Raw genomic sequence first — 25528 nt, forward strand, 5'->3', positions numbered from 1 at the left:
TCCAAGCACAACGTGGCACAAACTCCTAGGTCTTAGAGGGATCACCTGCAGCCCCTAATGGAGTTTGAGATGCATTTGAGGCTTCTCTGTGGTCCCTTCAACATGATTTACTTCTAGCTTTCATAAGTTGTGATACCTTTATGATTCTCCAAAGTTTAATTCAGCAAATTCAGTCTAGTAAACTTGTAATAAGATGCTGTTGTGTGAAGGGAACTGTGCTGGACACCGAGATGAAAGGTTTAGATAAGTCACAGTCTTGACCCTGTGGAGTATACAGTTCCAAATCAGAGGTTTTCTTGTTTTTTGTGATTGTTGTTAACTGACTTTGGCAGGGATGTGAATGGACAAGGCTTTAAAAAAAACCTTTTTTACAATAATATTGATTTTATTGGAGACTGAAATTATACAGGTACCTCAGCCAGCTGACAATTTATCCCATGAAAAAACTTTGGTAAAAAAAAAGGGAACTAGACCTGAGGGCACTTTCTACCCTGACCAGATTGTGTCCCTAGGCAGACTTGGTCCATGATGTGGTCATGCTTGCAGGACTAAATTGCTAGTTATAGCATAACCTAGAGGATAGGGATTCTATATTCTGTAGCTTAGGAAATCCGGATCCCATGGCATCTCGTAGAGTTCTACACAGTCTGTGGGCTCAAAGCAATGATTGGTGATAGCTGATAATTCTTAGAAGACAGGCTCCCATTTCTGCTTCACTTAAATGGTAGAAAGGAACTACAGAGGGAAATCAGATCCTTTGATTCTTTATCGTACCAGATTTAGTGCCTATATTGGTTTCCATTCACCAAGTATTTATGAAGCATGAACCTCCAACTCTGTTTAATACTGTGGGGGGGATAAAATAAGAAATAAATGATATCAACACAGGTCTTAAGGAGTTTATAATCATAAGGAGATGCCAGAAGGGAAAATATGTACTATTTAATTTTTAAAAATAACTTTAAAATAAATTTTTAAAAATAGTTTTTAAATAAAATTTAATTTTTTCAGATAAGTAAAGTTAATGAAAAGGAGTTTCTCCCACTCAGGATTTACAATGGAAGGAGATAGGAGAGGGAAAAGGAAAAAAAATAAAGTACCCTGGTCCAAAAATGTAACATTAACCCCCTCATTTTATGCATAAAGAAGCTGGTCTGGAAAAGTTAAGTCCAGAATCATACAGCGTATGTGGGCCTGTCACATCATAAACACTTTTTAAAAATGCTTCGTCTGTTTACCTAACAGGTACATGGGAAAGGGCAGGATTTGAAATCGTCTTCCTGTCCCTAAGTCCAGCACTCTGTCCTCTGTGCTACCTAACTGAGAATAGAGCTCCCAGGTAGGGAACTATGGTCTGTCAGAAGAGAGGCTTAAAATATAATTTTATAGGTTAAGATAGTACCCCCTACTTACTAGTATCTTCCTCTCCCTCCCAAAATATACTTTATCCTTATTTTATATACATTTCATATGTGAAAGAGGCAGCCTAGTGTAGCAACTGTCCTGAGTGCCTGGAAGACTCAGGTACAACTCCATATCTGACACATACAGGCTCTACCACTGGGTAAGTTATTTAAGTTTTTAATGATCCAGGCAACTCTCTTACAACAAAAATTCATACAAAACATACTGATCTGTATTGATAGAAGTTCCTCCCTGGGAGTTCTCTATGTGGATAAAATCACAGTTCAATTGAAACATATACATATGGGGGGAGGATAGAGATGGGGAGTGAGGGAAGAGGGAAAGAAAGAGAGAGAAAGCAGAGAGAGAGAGGGAGAAGGAGAGAGAGAGAGAGAGAGAGAGAGAGAGAGAGAGAGAGAGAGAGACAGGAGAAAGAGAGAGAATTTATGTCTTTCTCCTATAGATAAGTGTCAGGGACTGACTATTTCATTGTTTCAGTTTGATTTTGAATGCTCCTTGCCTAGCATAGTGCCTGACTCTTAGCAGGTATTTAATAAATGCTTATTGATTAATTGGTTTTCTTTATCAGAGAGAGATCATTATGGACCAGAGTAGTCTGGGAAAACTAAGGAGAAGGCAGGACTTGAACTGAACTTTGTAGAAAGGCTAGGATTTGGATAGGGTGTGGAGGCGGAAGGGAGGAGATCATTCCAGGTGTGGCACAACCAGAGCAAAGGTTGGGTTGGATCCTGTGATGAAATTGCTGATTGTTCCTGACCTCAAGGTGATACAGGCTTCAGGGGAGAAATATTTCATTGTACTGTAGCTCTTTAAAAAATTGTTAGTCAGATATCTTTGTTTATAAAAGTATATTAAAAAGTAAATCACCATTAAACTAGCATTACCTCAAGACTTTGGCTTGTCTTTAAGTTGTTCTCGTAGCAACAGCAAGTTAAAAAAAAACACCAAACCTGCTAGGCTGAGTTAAAATTGGGCCGCTGTCCGTTGCCGAAAGGTTGCTGTGGGCTCTAGGCTGCCTTGGAGTTTATGGTGCACTTACTTTGGGCCAGAAGCCAAAACCTTCAGCACCTAGGAAGTGTGAATGGGCTCTTTATGACCCTGTGGTGTGTTGTTTGAGCTTATAAAATGGTAATCACCTCTGGCTTCAAAGCACTGGTCCAGCTAGATGTTTGCAATCCAATTTTGTGTTGATGGAGCAGGAATACAGAATCACAGAATTTGGCACCTTAAAGAGAGTTATCGTTCCTATGGTCATACCAGCTTCTGATGCTAGAAACATGTTTAAAAAAAAAAAAGGAAAAAAAAAACCCAAAACCTACCCCTCAAGGGAGCATGTAGAAATGCTTATGCTTCATTACTTGGCATCTCAAAGTGTTGAGAATGGGATTCCCTGATCCTTCAGTTCTTGGGATTGACAATTTAGCCCTTCTACGTGCTGGAGGAATAGCTTGTTCAGACTCATAAGGAGAGGGCCTGGCTCCTTTCTGTCACTTATTCCAGACCTAAGGTAGTTCATTTTGTTGTTCAGTCTTTTCTTTTTAAGCCCTAGAGATTGTAAGTTCACAAGGTCTTGGTGTTCAGATCAAACAGCATGTACTTTTTACTTAAGTACAGAACAATAGGAGATAACATAAAAGCTTTCCCAGGGATTTTTTTTCTTTGAAGTGACTAAAAGGAAGATGAGGAAAAAACATCCACATGGAATCAAATATTGCAAAAAAAAACCCAAAAGCATTTTATACCACATGATGTTTGAGCAGAAGGAGAAACTAGCACCAGGGGGAATATGTTAAAATTGTTTCAAAGGAAGAGTTCCAGGGTTAGTGTTCTTAGGCTATTTTTACTGTCTGAAATGCTATAAATCCCAGTATTCATTATACCCAGATGGACCAAATTGTCTTTTCTTTCTGTGTGTTTGTCCCTAATAATTTTGTTCTCATTAATTGTGAGAGAGAAACCTCCATAACACAACAACTAACGTTTAACATTTACAGCAGACACTTTTTTCTTTAGACATGTTCTAGCTAGTTCTGTTTACACCTTTGAAATACCTGGCATGTATAATGGCCAACTGGATTGACATAGCCACTTCTCAGCATTTCTTCATGGAAGAGAGGTAAATGTCACATCTTGAACCAAAGTACAGAGCCTCTTTTGTGGTGCAAATGCACACTATACTAGAGGAGAGGGAAAAATAGCTTCTGGGATAGATGAAAAAAAATGGTCTTTCATTATTTCATCATCAGAAGATGCAGTTCTCTCTCCATATTTTTAAAATTCCCCTCTTCCACAAAGTTCTGAAAAGATAAAAAAAATGTAGAAAATGGGTCTCTAATTGAACATTTCTATACCCTACCAAAGAATGAGCAAGCATGGAAGAACTTAATTGACTTTGAAATAATCCAAACCTTGCAATATACAAATGGTGTCGGGGTAGGAAGTTGGGGGGATGAGGGGAATTATCAAAACTCAGTTGTTGTGTCAGTGGCATTGGTTCTGCCCAGTTTAGAAGTCTGGCTTTTATGATAATAAGATAATATCACTTCACCTATCCAGAAGGCATTATCTGGCAGTCTTAAGATATTCTGCTAAACACAAGCAAGAGCCAGGAAGGAAGCAAAAATGATCCCTGAGTAATCAAAATAAATGCCACAAAATTCACGTGTTTTCCTCATACAGTATTTCAGTCCATCAGACCCTGATCTGAAAGGCTATTTACCTTCATTTCACACAGAGTTCTAACACTTTGATTACAGATTAGAAATGAGGAAAGGGACTGAGAGGCACCTGGAGGCAGCCAGGCTAGTTCACTACAGCAATGACAATAAAGAAAGAGACAGAAAAATTATAAAAATCAGATAAAGAATTGAAAAAATAGTTTTCTTAGGATCATTTAGTATAAAGGGAAATAATACAAATAGACCCTGGAGGCATCTCCATATTATTGTATAGTACAATCATTGACATTCATAATTATGATCCTGAGAAAAGGTTTAAGTCCATGATGTGTGTTTGGTTTATGAAGGATAAGAAGCATATAATACATTGTATAAATTTTTTTTATTCAAAACAGAAAAGATAAAGTTTTGTCTTTTGTTTCTAGATAGATGTTTTGCTATAAAACTTAGAACCACAAAGATTGGTAAACTGTCTAACTATAGTGATAAAAATACATTTTTTTGATCACCTTTCTTCCAACCTGGTGATGAGCCTGTCCAAAATTAGGTTGTGGTTTATCCTTCATTTTCAAAGGGAACCAATGACATCCTGGTGATGTTTTGACTTGTGGGTAAATTGGATTTAAGTGAGGCAGAGTTGCAAAAAATCATTAACCTCACTCTCTCTTCTTGAGTCATTGAAGTCCAATGGTAGGACAAAAGTCAAGATGGGGATGTAATGGATGAACTTGACATCTTTGCTGATTCTGACCAAGCTTTAAGCACTCCACAGTTTTTCTTTGTCTTTTTTAAAAAGCTATTCCATCTTATAAAAACCATATAATACCAGGGATTGGACTAAGACTTTAAAACTTTTCATTCTAAGGTAGAAGAAATGGAAGTTAAAACAAATGTTTTGATAGAAAAGATAATTATGAACTTTGAGCTTCACAGAATTCTGTTTGCCTAGTGTCAATCCCAGAGTGTTGCACATTTTTATGAACCTTTATGTCCATGTTATCTAATGGGAAAGGCATTTGACTTTCAGTGGTAGATTGTAAAAGAGATGTTGGCATCAGTGCTGAAGAGATCATCTCGTCTTTGAAGCTCCTCTCTCCATTGCACAGACAGCATGGGTTCAGCAGAGGGCAGCCTTCAGGATGTAGGCTAATGAATGAGTAATGACTAAGGGAAGATTAGCTGACTGGCTTGGCCTCTAGACAGCCAGAAGTTAGGGAGAGGTTAAACAGCAGGAGAGAGAATCTGGGTGAGTTTCACAGGAGCCTAAGGGAAAAGAACAGATTGATATAGGATTTGTTATGGTTGTTTATCCATATGAAAATGAGAAGTCTATGTATCATATAGACACCAGCTAAAATATAGAATAAGCGGATGGAACCAACAATCAGGACTTGTTAATGTCATTCAGTCTAATAGGGAAGTGAAAGATGTTTAAAGAAGAAAACTGGGAGTTTTCTTTTCGGTAAAGTCGGGGGAGGGAGAGTATAGAGAAAAAAAGACAAGACAAGAGAATCTTATTTGCTTTTCTTTTAAACCTATCACCTGACTTTTAGTCATCATCTGAAATGTTTCTTTGTGGCATATTAAGATCAATAAGAAGATACAGGATTTTAGCACCCTTAATCCCCTGCTGCAGGAACCAAGGTAACTTGTTTGTTTTCACTTATTTGGGAGGAAGGAGGGAAATGTATGTATGTATTTAAATTAGAATATATTCATTTGTCTTATGTGTCTTCACATATTTCCATTGCTTCTCAGCTGTAAGCGGATGTTTACTTGTTTGGAATTTATCTTAGTTCAAAGTACATGACTGGTTTGTTTGCTTTCCCCCCTATTGAATGTACTTCAGCACTTTAAATTTATGGGAACTGTGCTTACATCTGTATGGTGATTTCTTCAGGAGTTAATACCTTCTAAATCCTTGTCATTAAATGTAAGAGAAAAATATCTCGAAGGCCATTTACTGATGGTATTGAATAATTTTGTTTCTTCATAACAGATTTAAGTGTTTATGATTTTGTGATTTGTCCCTTTTTTCTGCTTTAAAACAGAGCTGTGGTCAGAATCTTAGTTTGGGGAAAGTAAATTGCATCTCGAATATTTTAAGTAGCATAAGTTAAATACAATGAGTTAAATATGAATTAATTGGATGCAGTCTGATTTTATGTTGAGGTGGTGCTAAATATAAGACAAAATGTATACAGTCATATATTACTCATTTCCCCCCTAAAGCCTTGGGATTACAATCCAGTGGAAATCCTTTTCCATCCGACTAGAAACTCAGTGCTATAATTATGGACTAAAATCAGCATCTGATTCCCATCACGTCTTTCCTGTGATTCTATCCACATCCATAATACCCTAAAGTGTTTTCATCCTAGTAGACGTATAATAAATGTGTCTTGAATATTGAACATATAAACCTCCCTATGACTTTTCTACCTGTTCTCTCTCAGCATAACTCCTATCCTCTCCCTTTAGCCAGTTCCACCACACTTTCCTCCCCAACTTCCTGCCCTCTAATTGGCAAATGCCTGATCAAATCATCATTCATTCATTCATTCCACATACATTTCTTGACCAGCAGCATATGCAAAGCACTCTAATAAATACTGTTGGAAATATAAAGATTAATGACATAGTCCCTATCTCACTGAATTTATAGACAAATAAACTAAAATAATAATGACAAATATGTCTCATTGTTATGTTTGGTGACTTACTCTTTCTAGAGAGTTTTCTCAGACAGTGTTTCACTCAGTTTTCACAAGAACACCAAAAGGAAAAGAGAGCAGATGTTCCATTTGATATCTGAAGAAAATGAAGTACAGAGAGATTAAATGATTTGCCTAAAAGCAAGTTGGTGGCAGAACTAGGAATGACTCCGAGATCAAGGTTCTGCCCACCACAAGAAAGCCGCTCAGAGTCCTCTCTGAGGAGTCCAGGTCTCTGTCAAACAAAATACTCCACAAGTCTAGTAGAACTAATTTGTTCTTTATCTGGTAAAGAACATTATGAAATATCTATTATGAGGTATCTAGGATATCTCATAAAAGAAGGCTGCTTAGATGTGTCATAAACCTTCGCTATATCTTCTCAGTCCTAAAAATTTCAGTGAGGGCAAAAATGAAGGTTGAGTTCTGAAGAGATCATAGGGAGCTAGAATCTCACCTCAGAAACAATCAGAAGGGGACCTCAGAGTCTCTAGCCAGCCTACCCTTGAACAATAATCCACTGTATCTCATACCTCACAAATGGTTATTGAACCTTGAAAAAAATTTGGTGAAGAGGAGCCAGTACCTTCCAGAGGCATTTTGGATTCATTCTGTGCACCAGTAAAAAGATATCTTTTTACTGAGTGCCCCCATTTGTTAACTTTTGTCCTAATTACTTTTCTTAAGGTTTTCTTTAACAACAATGTTGCTAAATAACTTTAACACTAATATTAATAATGGTAACAGCTCCTACATAGGAGGACAGGGCAGAAAACAAACTCTTGGTGACTCTCCTTTCATGCTGTAAGTCTTGCTACCCCAGGTATTGAAAGAGAAGGAGGAGAAACTCAGTATGGCTAAAACCAGAACTCGTTATCTTCCTCTCTGATTTCACCCCTCCCCCAAACTTTCCCATTTCTGTTGAGGGTATGACCACCCTTCCACTCACCAAGGGTCACAGTTTCAGAAGTATCCTTGACTTTCACCTCTCCCCCTTCCTTGCTGCACAGTTGCCAGATGTTATCCATTTTACCTCAGCATATCTCCTATATTCCTAATTGGTCTCCCTGATCCCAGACACTCCTTTTCCCAATCTTCCCCCCCCACATAACTGCAATAATATTCTTAAAAACCAGGAGCTGAACATGCCAACCTCCCAACCCCTACTTAAAAATCTGCAGTGACTGGGGCAACTAGGTGGCTAAGTAAATACAGCATGGGCCCTGGAGTCAGGAGGATCTGAGTTCAAATCCAGCCTTAGATACTTAATACTTACTAGCTGTATGACCTTGGGCAAGTCACTTAATCTCTTGCCTACCCCCCTCCAAAAAGAAATCTTCAGTGACTCCTAGAATAAAATCAAACTCTTCAGCTTGGCATTTAAGGCTCTCTTTAATCTTGACTCCATCACAGTTTTTAGAATTCCATGTTACTCCCCTTCTTGCATTTCTGTTCCAGCCAAACAGGCCTTCTAGCTGTTCCCCAGATTCCACATCTCTACCTCCATGCTTGTGCCCAGGCTATTCTCAGTATCTGGAATATACTCACTTCTTATCCCCACATGTATTTCTGTTACCTCCCAATTTTTAAAATTCTCTCCCTTCTTAAATTACCTTGTATTTACTTCTCTGTACATGTAATCTCTCCCACCTCATAGAATGTAAGTTCCATAAGGGTAGGGATGTTATTTTTCCCCAGTATCTACCATACTTTAATATGCATTTTCATACTTAGATTGCAGATGGATAAACATCGTTCAGAGAAGTGAAACAGTGGTTCTTGTCAGTCACTAGGCTTTTGAAGAATGATTAGTTGTTTGTTTTTTTTTTCAGAAAGTTGTATTTTTGTTTCTGTTTTGTAATCTACAAAACCAGTGAGTTGGATTGGTTGCTATTTTAGGCCCTTTCTCAAGTCCTGTGATCTTTGATCTTATAAATTTGTGTTTGCTGCCTTCTTTTTAAAAGTGAAAACAATGCCTCCTTACGGATTATTGTTTGCCCCCTTGTGCATAGTAAGCAGTATGCAGCTTGGATTTTGTTTTGTTTTATTGTTGTTTTCCAGGCAGAGGATATTCCTGTAAAGACTTATAAACACCTGTATGCAATGGTAGGGAGAATGCACTTAATGGTGGGTGTGTAGCGGGGCTGCTTCTTGTTGCTGAGACAGAATAGAAATGATTGATTGTTGTGTCATTCGAGTAGTACAGGGGGTATAATGATGCTTACCTCAGATTGCAACATCTATTCCTTTGTCTCAGCTGCCAAGTTATTTCTCCTTTAGCCAGGCTTAGGAAGGCAAAGGCCTGGCCAGGAGGGTATATTTTATTGGGGAGGGGGAAAAGAAGACAGAGGTAGGAGGTGTTGGGGAAAAAGGGATGTGTGCAGAAATGAAAAGGGAGTGGTGAAGGGAGACTCATCTTTTCTCCACACCCAGAAGGGCCATAACTAGCACCCTCCTGTGCCTGAAGGGAAGGATGAGGCTGAACATGTCATTTTTTGGCATTAGGAAGTAGGTGGGATGGGAAAAATTGTGACCCAGTATACCATACTCTTGTGGTTCTGTAATATTCAGGTGATACTTCTTATTTTCCTCCTTGGCTAGTAAGTGTGGCATCTCCATAGACTAAACCTATACATATAAGCCAGTTGAACTTCATGGACAAAGAAGGGTTTGTTTCTCCTTGTCTGGGAGGAAGATTGATGTGAGATTTCTTAATTTGAGGCCTTAGATTGATGGGCAGGTGATATTTATATGGAAGGACTATTAGTATTATGATTTATCTTCAGTAGTAGATGTGCCCTCCTGGGCACAGAGAGAAAATGAGCCTCTACCTTTTATTTTAAGTCTTTTTCTTTTTTTGGAGAGAGAAAGATTGGAACATATTACTGGAAACAATTCTGATACTATTTCTCTGTGATATGGTGCTATATATGAGAGAATTTTAAGGATTGAAGATGGTCATTATGAGGAATTGGGGGAAGGAGGTGGGAGGCATTTCCTCAGTGAAGGTAGAAAGGAAACAGGCATTTTTAAGCCCCTACTTTGTGTCAGGAACTCTGCTAAGTATTTTACAACTAGCATCTCATTTCATACTCACAGCAACCCTGGGATATAGGTGCTGTTATTACCTCCATTTTACAGATGAGGAAACTGAGAAAGAGAGGGGTTAAGTGGCTTTCCCAAAGCTATTAGTGTCTAAAGACAAATCTGAACTCCTGTTTTCTTGTCTCAAAGTCCAGCACTCTCTGTCCATTATACTACCAAGCTGCATCCTCAGTGAGAAATAGGGACTGATTGAAATTATAGATCAGAATTGTAATATGAAAATTATTCAGAATGATTTAAGATGGCTACAGTGCTTGAAAATATGAGAACCACCCCTATCAGTTCCTGGCATCCCCCGGCTGGGAGATAGGTGCTTGATGCCTGTAGTACTTACTTACAAGTGTCATGGTGTCAAGATGACGCGTTGATTGACTGATCTCTTTCCTCTGTGTCTTTATGTAGAGGAGAGTGAAAAGCTTCCTCTTCTAACCTTTGAATCTCAGAATCCCTAGCTTTCTTCAGGGCTTAGCTCAAATACATCCTTCAAGGGATCTTTCCTAGTGCCCCTAGTTTTTAGACTACTGCTCACAAAAACTTGCATTGTATTTATTTTAAATATATCTTGTATTAACTTATTATTTCCATGTTTTATCCTTCTAGTACAAGGCAAGTTACTTGAGGATAGGACCATTCCTTTTTTTTTTGTACTACTGGTACCCAGCACTATGCTGGACACATTGTAGGCACTGAATTAATACTTATTGACTGGGGCAAAAAAGAAAACAAGTTTGGAGCCAGTTGATAGGGAAGCAGGGTTTAAATCAGATACTTCAATAAATACTTAAGTACCACCATTGAGCAAGGGGAAATACAAAGACAAAAACAAAACATCTAGTTTTCATTCCATTTTGTTAGTCACAGTTAGAGCCTGGAAAACTGCTAGAGCCAAGAAGCCCAGGTACCCTACAGAAATATTGGGTGTCTACTCAATCTACTTAAATTGGGGACCTCAGAATGAATATAAGTCAATCCAGTGCAATAACAAATAGATTGAGCTAATGTTGGGTCTTTGCGTCTATATCTGAGTTTGTTCAAGATGTGTAAGGAAACTCAAAACTAGAAGCTTCCCCAAATGTTCCTGGAGCAAAACTGGGTTCACGCCCTGTATGTTACTGCCAGTCAAAAACACCAGCAACAGGGCAGAGTTTTATCCATGTCCTTAGTTTACATCTGACTCATTTGTATATAGGCTTGCCAGAGACACACACCATTAGTAGCGTAAACTTGAACATCAGGTAGCCACTTACCCCAGTACATTAAGATTTTAGGTACACATTCTTTTTGTGAGAGCAGATTGATGTACCTGCCACTGAGATTTGTCATCATGGATTGAAAATCCAGAGGGAGAATATTCTGTGGCAACCAGGGCTCTTACCCTAAATTGCTTATCAGCGTCCTTATTCATCCTGCCTCGTTGATCAGCCATGTACAGCAATCTGTATAAATATGGCCTTCAATGGGGCAGCATGGACTGAGTGACCATCAGAAATGCATACACACACACACCTATCTTGGCTGTAAGTGAATGGAGCAAGATATTCAAAGGTCCTTGACATCCCCCACAAAGCATTATGTAAGTGGCAATGAGTTAAGAGATACGAGAGATGACATTCTGTCCATAAAGGAACACTTCAGGAATTCTAATGTCTCTACTGCCTGACCACCTGAGTCATGGAAGGATGTATCCTCACATTGATTCATGTAAACTATCTCAGAGGGATTGAGCATGAGTAGAGGTAGATATTACATGACATCCTATGTTTTTGTTTTTCAGAAACCACTCTTTTTTCATATTTAATTCTTCAATGAGGATTCTACCTATGGTTTTCTCCTCTCAAAAATCACACTTATTTTAACTCCATAGGTGGTGCATTTGTTTCCAAGTACATTTAGGAATTGCAGTTTCTTGTATAAGATACTCCATTTCCTGAATCCATACCTTTTTACTAGCTGTATACCCCACATCTGGAGTCTACTCCCTCTTTGTCTCCTTCTTTTGGCTTCCCTGGTTTCCTTCGAGACTCAGCTTAGATTTCACCTTCTGCAAGAGTGGTGGTGCCTTCCTGGTGCCCTCTACCATTAGTACCTGCAATTTATCATATATATATATAAAATTTTTATATAGTTTTTTTATTTTTTCTCCCCCAATAGATTAGAAGCTCCATGAGAGCAGGGACCATGTTTTTGCCTGTTTTTTTATCCCCCCCAACACTTTTAGTATCATTCCTGGCACATACTAAACACTTAATAAATGCTTATTGAAGACAGTAAATTTACTGTTGTTGCAGCAACTCTTCTCTACTAATCCTACTTCTTCCACAATTAACTTGGAGCAGTAAATATAAGCTGAAAGTCATACTAATTTATAGTTATTTTCCCTTTCTATCTGAAAGGCAGGTGGCTGGAAAGAGAGGTTATAATGTTCTCCTAAAAAGTTCAGGTAGCCTTAAAGGGGTTTTCCAGAATTTTACGAAGATACATCTTCCTTTCTTATTCATGTTGGTACTTATTAAAGCCAGGCACAAAGAGGAAATTGTGATCTAATTGTGGATTTTTTTTTAAGAGCTTTAACATGTCCATTTTTTTTATAAGTGAAGATAGAATCCTTGCCTGTCCAGAGTTTACAGAGAGAATCAGAATGTGTTAAAAATTTGGATTCAGGAAACCTGAGTTCAAATTCCTGCCTGCAATACTTACTAGATGCATGACTAGTGGCTGCCACTTAACCTTGTAAAGCTTCAGTTTTCTTTTTGGGAAGACACAGATAACCCAGGCACCTGGGACTTCCAAAGAGAATACCATGGTCTCTCTTTTCAATCACATTTCTTGACTGGAAAGGTAAAGAATGTATGTAGGTTCTCTCAGGGTAAATATGGGTAATGAACTGGGAAATATGTACCACAACAAGGATTTTTCAAAGTTCCAGATCCTGATTGTAGGATTTTTCCAAAAGAAAAATGTTTTTGTCTGAAACTGTGATTTCATTAGTACAGGAAATTACCAGTGTGAAAACTCCCTCTATCAACACAGTATTTACCTTATTTATATTAAACCTTAGAGGATTGTGTAAACAAAATGCTTTGTAAACTTTGACATAGTGTACAAACATGAGATTTTTTTTTATTGTTATAAATCAATGTTTTCTCTAAAAGCAAGAGGAAAAGAAATACTTGTTTCATTATTTTTTTTTTTTTTACAAATATGTAGTGTGATAATAAAGTAATGGGAAGAGTTTTCAGAAAAGTCTCATTGTTTTGCTATGGAACAGTTTGCGTAACTGCCAGAGTGGAATGAATATTACCAGAAAGAGGAAAACAGGAAGATACAGCCGATTAGATTGAGTGTTTAGTGAGTTAGGAATGTTAATCACTTATATTTAAAGAATACTTGATTGAAAGTTTGAAGTTATCTAAGGAAATGAATAGTTGACTACAGGTATGGTTTCTGAGATTAAGATTTAGTTTTATGCACCACACCTTAAAATATTGAAATAATAGGCGCTTGGCCAGGGATGAAGTTCACCTAATAAGTGCTGGCAAAGTCTCTCTAGTCTGTTCAAAGATCACTGATGTAGAACTGATTTAGAACTTAGGAATTGTAGGATCATTTTGGACTGGGGGTGGGGACAGAAGTTAGCCCTGCATATTAAGAAGATGCACTGGTTAGAAAATCCAGGAATCCAAATAGTTTTGCTAGGTGGAGAGCAGTGGCATCAAACACAAATAGAAGTGGATGCCTGAAGGCCATATATTGAATTGTAGTAAACAGAATCTGTGTTTTACTGTAGTTTTATTTAGTTTGTTAAACATTACCTAGTTATATTTTAATCGGGTGTGTGCTGCCCTTGAGTTCAACACTTCTGGTATAGGGAGTGAGTGAAAAACAACAGAGAGAAAAACAAAAGTGATATTTTTAACAGAGTGTACTATAGACCATCCATGCAGTTCAGGAAGTGCACCACAGAACTAGTACAGAAGCATGCATGCAATGGTAATGACATAGTTAGGTGACCCAGTGGATAGAATACCTGAATTTGAAGGAAAGAAGTCCTGAGTTCAAATGCAGCCTCAGACACTGAGTGACCCTGGGCAATTCACTTACCTCCTCTGTGGTTTGGTTTCCTCATCTGTAAAATGGAGATAACATCTTCCACCTTGCTGAGTTGTAGTGAGAATAAAAATGAGATAATGCTTGTAAATCACTTTGTAAATGTTAAAGCACTATACAAATGCTAGCTATCATTATTGTTAGTATCTTTTACTACTTCAGTGGATTTTAAAATTCCATTGATATGATGGCCATCTCCCTCTGGGAGAATTGTACCCTAGCCACAACTTCTTATATTTCACGATTCTTATCTAGTCTTTCGTAAATTCTACTGAGACTACTCAGCCAACATGCTAGAGTTCTTTTTCTAGTTCCTGCTTTATTTCATGAGTACCATTATAATAATATGATCATCCTGTCTCTCATCTCTCTCACCATATAACCAGCTCACCTCCTTTTCCAATTATGTATTTGTTAATATTATAAGTTTAATTTTATTTTTGCAGAATATAAGCTATTGGAATATAAGAATTATTAAATGGGAGAAAATAATTTTATCTGTGTTAATTTTACCTATGTTAATTTTCCCATGATTGAGATCCTAAAATGTATTTTAAAATTATCTAACACTCTGATCTTCTTTATCTGCATGGTTATAAAGTTTCTCTGACTTAGGGCAGATTTGTTTATTAAAATTAATTTATTCAAATTTAAACATATTAATTAAGATAAATATGAATGATGGTGATTATATCAAAGAGGTTAAATGTAATTGGGGTCCGTGTTAAGAAAAAATAACAAATTCCCTGGGAAAATATTTTAGAAGTGATTGATTTCAGTATTTTCATTATCCTGATATAAAATATTTTAGGAGTAAAAGACAAATAAATTCTGGGTCCTCTAATATGAGATTATTCTGTTATATAATTAACCAGTAAGCCTGGTCATCTTAGAATTCTTTTGTGATAGTGGCTGTGTCAGATTTTTTTTTAATGGATTAAATATATACAAATGTAAATGAAAATACAGTTTCTGGTCAGATAACTCTCATAGGATCCTTAGCTCCTAAAACAGATGAATGACTCAGTTGAGAAAACAGTGGCAGTAGGTATTTTATATATGTGTGTGTTTTACATATATGTATGTATATACATACATATAATAAGCTGGACATTTAGGGAATATTTTCTTTAATTTCCCTCTGAAGCACTTATTATAGACTATGGTTAAATAAAGGAAGACTTGGGTTCATATCCCACCTCTAATACTCATAACCATAAATAGGTTTTGACATAGCATTGTATATCCAAGGAAACATAGAAATTGGTTTTGTTGGTGCATGAGGGTACTTGAAAGCTTTCTTATATACTTAAATGAAGATTATTGTGAAAGGCAGAAAGATTAAAAGAGAAAAACCTGCTAAGAAAATGAAAAAGATGAAAGAGTCAAACAATCTCCGCACTGGAAGGAATCTTAGAAAATTATCTAGTCCTTCTTCATGCTGGAATTTACAACATCTCTGATTTATGGCTCTTTGGGCTATGCTTGGATATTTCCAGTGATGGAAAATTCACCAGAAGATAAGGGAATAAACATTTATAGGATATCTACTATGTGCCAGGCATTGTAATAAGTACTCTTGCAAATATTATCCTCATTTGATCCTTACAACAACCCTTAAAGGTAAGTGCGGTTATGATCCCTATTTTACAGTTGAGAAAACTGAGGGAGACAGAAGGTAAGTGAGCTGCTCAGATTCACACAGCTAGTGAGTGTCTTAGGTCACATTTGAACTCAGATCTTCTTGATTTCAGGCTCAAAGCCTGGAATCATTCCAGGCATGATCAATCCTTTCCATTTCTGGATGATTCTGATTGCTAAAAATTTCTTCCTTATGCTGATCTGAGATCTGTCTTTCTGTTACTTCCACCTACTAATATTACTTCTGTACTATGGAACTATATAAAATAAATATAGATACTCTACTAAATGATACACTGTTTAGAATCACAGAATTTTAGAGTTGGAAAGTAGCTCAGAGGACATCCAGTGCAACCTCTACCTGAAAAATGTGTCTACTCTGTCAAATTCCCCCTAAATAGTCATCTGCCCTTTTCTTGAAGACTTTCAGCTCCTGAGGCAATGTGTTCTACTTTAGCTCATCAATTCTAAGTGTTACAAAGTTTTTTTTTCTTATAGTGGGTCTAAATCTTTTGATGTTCGAAGACAGTTATTCTATCCTCCTTCCAAACATTTTTTCTTCTGCAGGATTAGATATTTTCAGTTCCTTTAACTAGTTGCCTTGACGTCCTGAGGTAGCAACTCTCTGAATTTGTTCCTATTTATCCATGCGCTTCTTAAAATGTGATACACAGACTTGAACAGAATACTCCAGATATGATGTGATCAATACAAAGTACAGTGGAATTATTACCTCTGATTCTAGACATGGTACTTCTATTTAATCATCTAAGGGAGTCAGTTTGATACAATGCATAAAGAGCTTATCTCTGAGATAGGAAAACTTCTCTTGCCTCTGATACTAGTTAAGTAATCAAGGGGAAGCTTTAACTTCTCAGTGCTCTAGCCAACTCTGTAAGACTATAAGTTATAGATGAATTGCTGTACTAATGTTTGTAAAGTGCTTTACAAACCTTAAAGTGCTATATCAAGAAGACTCATCTTTGTGAGTTCAAATCCAACCTCAGAAGCTTATCTGGACAGGTCATTTAACCCTATTTGCCTCAGTGTCCTCATCTGTAAAATGAGCTGGAGAAGAAAATGACATAGGACTCCAGTATCTTTGCCAAGAAGACCCCAAATGGAGTCAGAAGAGTCAGACACCATTAAAACTACTGAACACATTATTATCAGCACCATGAACATCATTTTCATCTGAATTGCCTTGGTAGAGGAATTTCTACACCTGAATAAAATCGTAAGTTCAGATGATGAAATAGTGGATCGGGTACTCAGCCCATAGTGAGATAAACATGAATTCAATTTCAGCCTCAGACACTCAATGGCCGTGTGACCCTAGACAAGTCACTTAACCTCTGTTGGCCTCAGTTTTGACATTTGTAAAAATGAGGATGATCAAAGGAGATAATATTTGTGAAACACTTACCCCAGTGCTTGGCCCATAGTAGGTGCTATGTAAATGTTAGCTATTATTATTAGATTATTTATTTATACACATACAGCCTAAGATCATAGAATTTAGAACTAGAAGGGGACTTTATAGATTAGTACAATTCTTTCATTTTAAATATGAAGTAATTGAGGCCAGAAAGAATAATTTACTTACCCACAGCCACATGGTAATAAATGATATGTGTCTTATTAAGTATCTTCTTGTGCAGGGTACCATGCTAGGTTCTGATGATATGGACAGAGCAAGAACATAGCCCCTGCATCATAGCATCCATCTTCTACTGGGGGAGGGGAAGAGGCAGTTGCTACATTTAAATAGAAAAGTCAACTGAATATAATTCAAGAAAAGAAAGTGTATTAACAATCTAGGATATCAGGAAAGAGTTCCTATAGTAAGTGGCTGGAGTTGAGACTTTAAAAAAGCTACTTTTCTAGTCCTTATTTAATAGTCTCCTTATTTAAGAGGCAAGGAAGCTGAAATCTTAAAGTTATTGCAATTATTCCAAAAACAGGGTCAAGTGACTTGTCCAAGGTCACACAGCTTGTCAGTGTCTGAAGTCAGATAACCCTGTTTGCCTCAGTTTCTTCATATATAAAATGATCTGGAGAAGAAAATGGCAAACTACTCCATTATCTTTGTCAAGAAAACCCCACATGGGGTCATGAAGAGTCAGACACAATGAAACTGACTCAACAACAAATACCAGTGAAATCTCTGTTTCAGTCCCTTATTGAACCAGTTGCAAATTCACTTATCTCTAATGTTATTTAGATCATATTTCTCCATCTTGTCATTGAGGACACCATGAGATACATTTCCAGTTGCCATTCTGAAATCTAGATGTATTATGTCTGGGACATTTCCCTAATGTACCAGTTTCATAGCCTTATGAAAAATAAAGCGCATTAGATATGATGTGTTCTATCATGCCAACTCCTGGTGATCTCCCTTACCCTTTCTAAGGGCCCACAAACCATCTCTTTAATGATATATTCAAACATTTTTCCAGGAGTTATGGCCCAGTAAGAAGGTCTAGCTTCCAATTCTGTCTCTGCTATTTACTTTCCATGTGATCTTAGACATGCCAATTAACTTCTTTGGCTAGTCTTCAGTTTCTTCATCTGTAAAATAGGGGGTTGGGTTAATTCCAAGGTCCCTTTCAGCTCTAAATATATGAACTTCTGAGCAAATCATAGTTTCCAGAATCTAACTTACTTCCATTTTGGAAAGTGAAATACTTGGCTTCTCCCATTCTTTATACTTCCACAGAGATGACCAAGATCAACTCTGTAAGTGCTAAGCATGTGTTTTTAATACCGTGGATTGTCTTCTCCACTAGCACTGGAGATTTGAACTCATCTGAAGCAGTTTTGTATTCACATTATTGTCTCACCTATCTTGGACTCCAGTTCTCTCCTAACCATAGGTTGTTCCAGATTTTCCCATTTGAAAATCTTTCCATGAAAGAAAAAAGGGAAGAGAAATCAAAGTTGAATAGTTTAATTTTTTTCGTTTCTCCTACTGATAGATCAACTGCCCCCAAGCAACACAGCTATTTCTTGTTTGTAATTCTTGCTCAAGACATACTTTTACAAGATCCTTTTTCTTTAATTGTTAGCAGCTTAAGCCTCCCTTAAAACCAATTCACCCATGACTCAAGACATCACTTTGTGATATCATCGTTCTTTTTTGAAAATAGACAAACAACTGCAGTTTTGAGAAGTTTGCAATTACAGTGGCTTTTAGTCTCTGTCACTCTTCTTACATGATTTTGTTCATCCTTGGTCATGTTCTCTTTTTCATCCTTTGTTTATGTCCATTTAAAATCTGAATTCATGAGAGAGCTCCCTGTGTAGTCCCATTGTTTTCTTTAAGGTGCTTCCCATTTTTCTTCCCCAGTGAGATAATTTGTGATTTCATTATTCAAATTTCACTTCTGAGGGCTTCCTAATGCTTATAAAGGATTTTTGATGTATAATCATTCCACAGATTGAATAAATATTCCTTTAGTATTGTGATATAGAAATTTGAGAGGAATGAAAAACTGACTAAAAATAGTATTAACACACATTTATCTATTTCCCATTTACACAAAAAAATAGAAGGACTAGAATAGAGAGATTCTTAACCTTTGGCAGTATGATGAAGCCTAGTAACCTCTTCTTGGAATAATTTTAAATGAATAAAAGAAAAGGCTTTCCATCTGCTGCTCTTCTTGGTTAGAACTCAATGGAACAAGATATTCCCTAGTGTTCTCCTGACCTTTCCAGCTTCTTTTTGTATTCTGTCTTCCTATATTAAATTATAAGCTCCTTGAGAGCAGGGACTACTTTTCTTTTTCTTATTTGTTTATCCATGTCTTTCTTGTACATAGAAGGTGCTTAATAAATGTTTATTGAATTTAATTGATTATAAAGGAAACCAATTACTGAAATATGTTTTTTTTTTCTTATCTAAGTTCACAGACCTCCTGAAACCTATATTCAACCTCTTGGAGGTCTGTGGATCCCAGATTAAGAACCCTTGCTATAAGGTCATAGATTTAGAGCTATAAATCCTCTCACTTGACAGAAAAGGAAACTGAGGCACAGATTTAGGTGACTTGCCCAGTGTCACCTACCTAGAAAAAATGTCTGAGGCAGGATTTGAACCCAGGTCTTCCTCATTCTAAGTCCAGTGTACTCTCCACTATGCTGTGCTGCCTCTGTCTATACTTACAAGACATGGAAATTGAATTTGATGAATGTAAACAGTCAATCTAAAATATTAAAATTGAACCTTTTCCTATCCTCACCTTCTTGCCACCCACCAACATTTTTTTTCTTGCTAGCAGATAACTGAGGGGAGAACATAGGGGAAAGAATTAAATGAATTTGCCTGAATTTTCCAAGAAAATTACTTCCTCTAATTCACATTTTCCTCAGAGTGGTTTTAAGAGTAAAAAAAAAAAAAAACCTCCCAATGTATTTTTTTTTAAGAGCCTTTCCCAGGGCACAGCATTATGCTTTCCAGACACATGACAGATATGCTTTTAAGAAAGATCCAATTCCAAGAGTATTTTTCAAGAACAGGATGCATTTTTTTAAATGGATGCCAGTCTAAACCTGTGGTGGCATGCCTATGCTGTCCCCTGTGAGAACAGCTCTTTACTAATCCCAAAAGTTAAAAATAAAGTAATTGAATGAATAAATAAATGGGAACTGCAAAGCATTTTGCAAATATCATTTATTCTTCCAAGTGGAACATAAATAGAATTTAAATTGTTTTGTTTTGTTTTTTTAAAGCCTATGCAGGTGGTGCCTGTCCCAGCTTAGTACCTAAATTGTACTTAGTACCTAAGGAAATTAAAAAAACAAAAACCAAAGGAAAAGACAAAGAAGGCCTCCTACGTTGGACCTGCCCCTCTTGGTCTTACAAAATAATCCTGATGAAGCAAGGCATAGGAATTGGATAACTTGGTTATAAATGGGTAGTTTCACCACTGCTGCTTGGGTCAATGGTACAAGTAGCCACAGTTCAAGTAGGAGTATGAGTGTCTGACAGGGGACATAAACTCACTAAGGTAACAGGGACAGACATCCCTGTAAAGTCCTTGCCACTCAGTGGATATAAGCTATTTAACAAACAGCAATCTTTTAGGGGTGCAGAGATGACAGTGCTTGGCATCATGTCTTTATCAGCAATAGGTAGAAGAAACCCTGATCTCCAAAAGAATATAAAAGAGAAAGATAGGTGGTGCAGTGGGTGGAGCACTGGTCCTGGAGTCAGGAAGACCTGAGTTCAGCTCTGGCTTCAACTGTGTGACCCTGGGCAAGTCTCATAAGCCCTGCTGGTCTCCATTTCCTCACCTAGAAAATGTAATAAAAAACTAGCACCTAGCAGAGATAGTGTTAGAATCCAGTGACATAAGTATTTGTAAAGTGTTTTATAAAGTGCTGTGTAAATACTAGCTATTATTAGAATCTCAACCTTGACCTTATCAGACCTTAAGGTGGGCAGTTTAGGCACAGGGTGTGATCATAATAACCATAACCCTCACTGCTCTGACCTACCAACTCTGACATCATCCATTGATTAATTTTTATTCCTTTGGAAAAATGGACACTCAAAGACTTGAATGGAAATGGGATGTCATTAGGGCAGATGTCTCTTCCACTGATAAAGATCCACCTATTAATGCCTATCGATGTTTAAATCTTCTCAGAATCTCCCATTGGGACTCCACCCAATGCACTGGGACACTTCCTCATTTTCTCCTGACTTCATAAGTGTTCTAGTGGGAAACATAGACCTGTCCACAGATCATCCCTTTCTTTTATCAAATGATGAATACATTCTCTCTTTGTTGTTGTTGTTAATACCTTTCTCCGATGACATCCTTTTCACTGGCATTTTTTGTAGCTCCTTATTTGTCATCTGTTGTTGTCTGCTCCCACCCAACATGTGATTCTCCCTTGCTGTCTGAGTAATACTCATTTTTAATTCTTCGGAAATTATAGTCTTCTATGACTTTTGGCCATTCAGCAACACTGGGATAATATTTGTATCCAAAGGGTAAGGCTTTCTTTCTATAAAATGATTGGGGTAATTTAAAAAGCTTTGATATTTTTAAAAATCGTGTTTATTTTCATTATTTGTATTTATTTTTATATTTATTTCTGCACTTCACAGATGCCAAATAAAAGTAGTATTTCCATATGCAAATTAGAGTACAAAGAGTATTTTATGTGAAAGTGTGATTCTCTATTACATACAACTTTCTTGTCCTCTTAAGGAACATGTAAATTTCACAACTTTCCCTGCTTGTCTGTTTTCTTCTGGCTTTTGTTCAGTTCAAAAATTTTCAGTTTCCCAGACAAAATCCAAATTGCTCTAGTCTTCTTCTTCAGTTCTGGGACCAAATAATTTTCCATTTGTATTATCTGGTTGAATTTTTTTTTTGTATGGTGGGGTGGGGATGGGGTGGGGATGGGGTGGGCAGCTAGTTGGTGTAAGTAGAGTACAGGGTCTGGAGTCAGGACGTCTCACCTTCTTGAGTTCAAAACTAGCTTTAGGCAAGTCATTGGGCAAGTCATTTAACTTGGTTTATCTCACTTTCCTCAAACTTTAACATGAGCTGGAGAAGGAAATGGCAAACTACTCCACTATCTCTGCCAAGAAAACCCTAAATAAGGTCACAGAGAGTCAGACATGACTGAAAAAAAATGAAGATCAATGAATAAGATTATCTCTATTGTTATTTCTCTCAAGGAATCTTGAATAATTTTTGAAGAGTGAATGGGGCACCCTTGGTGAAAGAGAGCTTTAAGGCAATGTTTTCCTCTACAAAATTAAATGCTCTTTTTAAAAAAAAATCAACTAAACCGTAAATATAATAGAATCTTGCATTCTCTACATCTTTTAGTCAACTGTGTAATGGTAAAGATGTTATACATTATAAGATATCTATTATGAAAAAAAAGCCTGTCTGCCCTTATTAATACTAAGTGGATAGATCATATAAAAATTGTTTATGGACAGGAAAGTAGGCATATGGATGAATGAGTAGTTGATGGTGTTCTCTTGGTCATATTTCTTGGATATTAATAAGATTGGAGATTTTTTTACATGCCTTCATTATCTTCCCCTTCCTCTGTTACTTTGAGAATCATTCTTTCAGTACCCTTAGGATCATAGTTTCATAAATTTAGAGCTGGAAGGGACCTTACAGGTTGTCTAGTCCAAGCCCTCATTTTATAAATATTATAGAAGGTTATGGTCAATATCACCCCATGAAACAGAAGTGACAACCCATTTGAAGAAGACTTGACAGGATATTCGACTAAGCAAAGTCATCCCAAAGTCATTTTAGAAAGAAAATGGAAGGAGGACACTAAACAACTTTTAAAAAATGAAAAGATCTGCAGAGATTTTTATAGAAACTTTTTTCAGGAGAGTCATTATACTTGGATTCTAACTTCATAGTCTTGTATATTCTAATAGAAGAAATAGAAATGGCACTAAAATGTGGCAAAATCCATTGGATTTGATCAAGTACACATAGAGATCTACAATGAAAGAAAAGAAAATCAGAAAGAAAAATGAATGAAAGAGAAATAAAATGCAGGAAAAGTTGAAAGAGGTTATTGGATTGATTTACACTTGCTCACAGAATTATGGAGTGGAAATTGTAGAGAACTTGTCCTCTCACCAGAACCATTACATATAATCATTTCGTCATATTAAGGACACTCTTAGATTAATAGATTTGTAACCGTAAAGTTACATGTCCCTAACAGGACCAACTTAGTACCCAAATGTTGAGAAAGGAGCCTACAGATTTGAGATAGGTGAATAAACCAATTTAAAAAAAAACTTCATGCAGGAACAAGATTTTAAAGCAGTTATGAATCATGTAAAATGGAAGGATTTGATTAAGTGATCTCTAAGATTCCTACCAGGTCTTAATTGTGTCGGTTGATCATCTTGGCAAATGTAAAATCATGCAGGTAGGATCAGTAAGGGAGAGAGAATGCAGTGGATTAGTATTTGGCCACTGGTCTAGAGTAGAATAATCTTTAGAATGTTTTATTCTGGCATGATTAGACTGAATTACAACCCAAGTCTTTTACATTCTTTCCCAGAATTCATTCCCCTGAGAAATAATTGTGTCCTTAGAGTAGGCTAGAACCTAACGTGAGCTGTAGGATTTGAGGTTTCTATTATGGATATAAGGAAACAAAAAATAAGTAGATGGTTACTGCAAACCTTCCTTCCCCAGAGCTATTTTATAAATCAGTAAGACTGAAAAAATAGTCTCAAACCAGCTCTTGAACCAACATCTGCCTTTGGCTTTCAGAGCCAGTGCTTTTCCACTGTGCAGGGGGAGAGGTTGGTTTTAGCTCAGGGTAGATTGGCTTCTTAAATTTTCCACATGGTAGAAAGGAATGTTTTTAAGGCAAGGATGAGGCCCTTAGGAGGCAGAAAGACTACGAAGGCACTTGTTAATAATGACAAAGTCATTACTAGGGAGAAGTTAAAGTCAAACAAGCACTTTTAACTACGGGCTGCAGAGATTTATAACTAACTATACAAGTGGTGGTCACATTTTCAACTAAAGGAAAGAGAAAACAAAATGAAAAATTCCCCCAAGTTGTTTTGCTTTCTTATTCTTAGTAGGAAGAAATGAAATGAATCATTTGGGCTAGTTTTCCTTCAGAAGACTAAAATTTTTTTACAGTTTGAAAAATTTAAACCGTAACTTCTTTTTTTGTTGTTTTATTCTTTAATCAGGCATGTTTACAGAAATGTTAAACTCTGTTACCAGTTTAGTTGATACCAACCAAGATACATATATATTTACCTCCCCTAAATTTTTAAATATTTAAATCTTTTATTAAGCATGATATTGAAATTTTAGCATATCCTGTGGCAGACGGTGGCAATTTTACTGGAAGCAAAGATAGGAATATATTATCAGACTAGGTATGCTTTTGAGTTTATTTAAGAAAATTAGGCATTTTGATAAATGTATATATTAGTAAAATTTGCCAATCCATAGTTACACAAATGGATCTATGGTTTCACAAATATCGTTATTTCCCTCTAATAATACATATTACAGCCCATCCATTCTTGACCATCTTATGCAGTCATTGTCTTAGGTGCCCTCATAAGTTCACCACTGGGATCTACACAATGTACTGTACTTAAGACTTCCCTTGCTTTCTCTTGAAATTGTAAGGATACCCGTTTCTTTCCACTGATTTCTCTCTCATTTTCACTGTATGATCAGCCTATCTTTTTTGCTTATACATTTCTTTGTTGAACCTTTACTCTTGTGGTCCTCTGTAAATCCTTATTTGTAATATGTTACAGCCTATTCACGTACACCATGCAGCTGTCTATTATCCTATGGGACATCCTTAATTTCAGTTCTTTGTGGCTGTGTATAGTAATTATGTTGTTCAGTCCTTTCAGTTATGTCTGACTCTTCGTAACCCCACTGGGATTTTCTAGGCAAAGATACTGGAGTGGTTTGTCATTTCCTTCTCCAACTCATTTTACAGATGAGGAAAATGAGGCAGACAGCATTAAGGGACTTGCCTAAGGTCACATAGCTAATAAGTATCTGAGGCTGAATTTGAACTCAGGTCTTCCTGCTTCCAGGCCCAGTGCTCTATGTACTGCTCCACTTAGTTGCCCAAATGTGAGTTTTTTAAATGATTATTGGTAGTACAATTACTACAATTCTTTATTTTGTTTTTGGTCCATGAGTCCCATTTTACGCATCCTGGTCTATCATCATCTAATTTACGAAGCAGATGATTTAAGAGATAATTATTTTTGCCTTTTTAAAGAAGTCTTATGATTTATCCTGATTCACTGCTCAACTCCTCATGCATTTAAAATAAGTGTCATTACCT

The 25528-nt window shown here is 36.8% G+C and overlaps 1 protein-coding gene across 8 annotated transcripts in view; it reads left to right on the forward strand.

Annotated features, from left to right (window-relative positions):
* NPAS2 (neuronal PAS domain protein 2) overlaps nucleotides 1–25528 on the forward strand; it is a 244707-nt gene that overhangs the window by 72807 nt on the left and 146372 nt on the right. The window contains exon 1 of one of the 8 annotated variants that reach the window (XM_072614683.1): nucleotides 970–5747. The exons of the other annotated variants lie outside the window; for them this stretch is intronic. The gene's annotated coding sequence lies outside the window, so the exon portion shown is untranslated. Of the gene's footprint in view, nucleotides 1–969; nucleotides 5748–25528 lie in introns of those variants that run through there. 8 annotated transcript variants of the gene reach the window in all.

The sequence above is a fragment of the Notamacropus eugenii genome, chromosome 5 (assembly GCF_028372415.1).
Source record: "Notamacropus eugenii isolate mMacEug1 chromosome 5, mMacEug1.pri_v2, whole genome shotgun sequence".
Classification (NCBI taxonomy): domain Eukaryota; kingdom Metazoa; phylum Chordata; class Mammalia; order Diprotodontia; family Macropodidae; genus Notamacropus; species Notamacropus eugenii.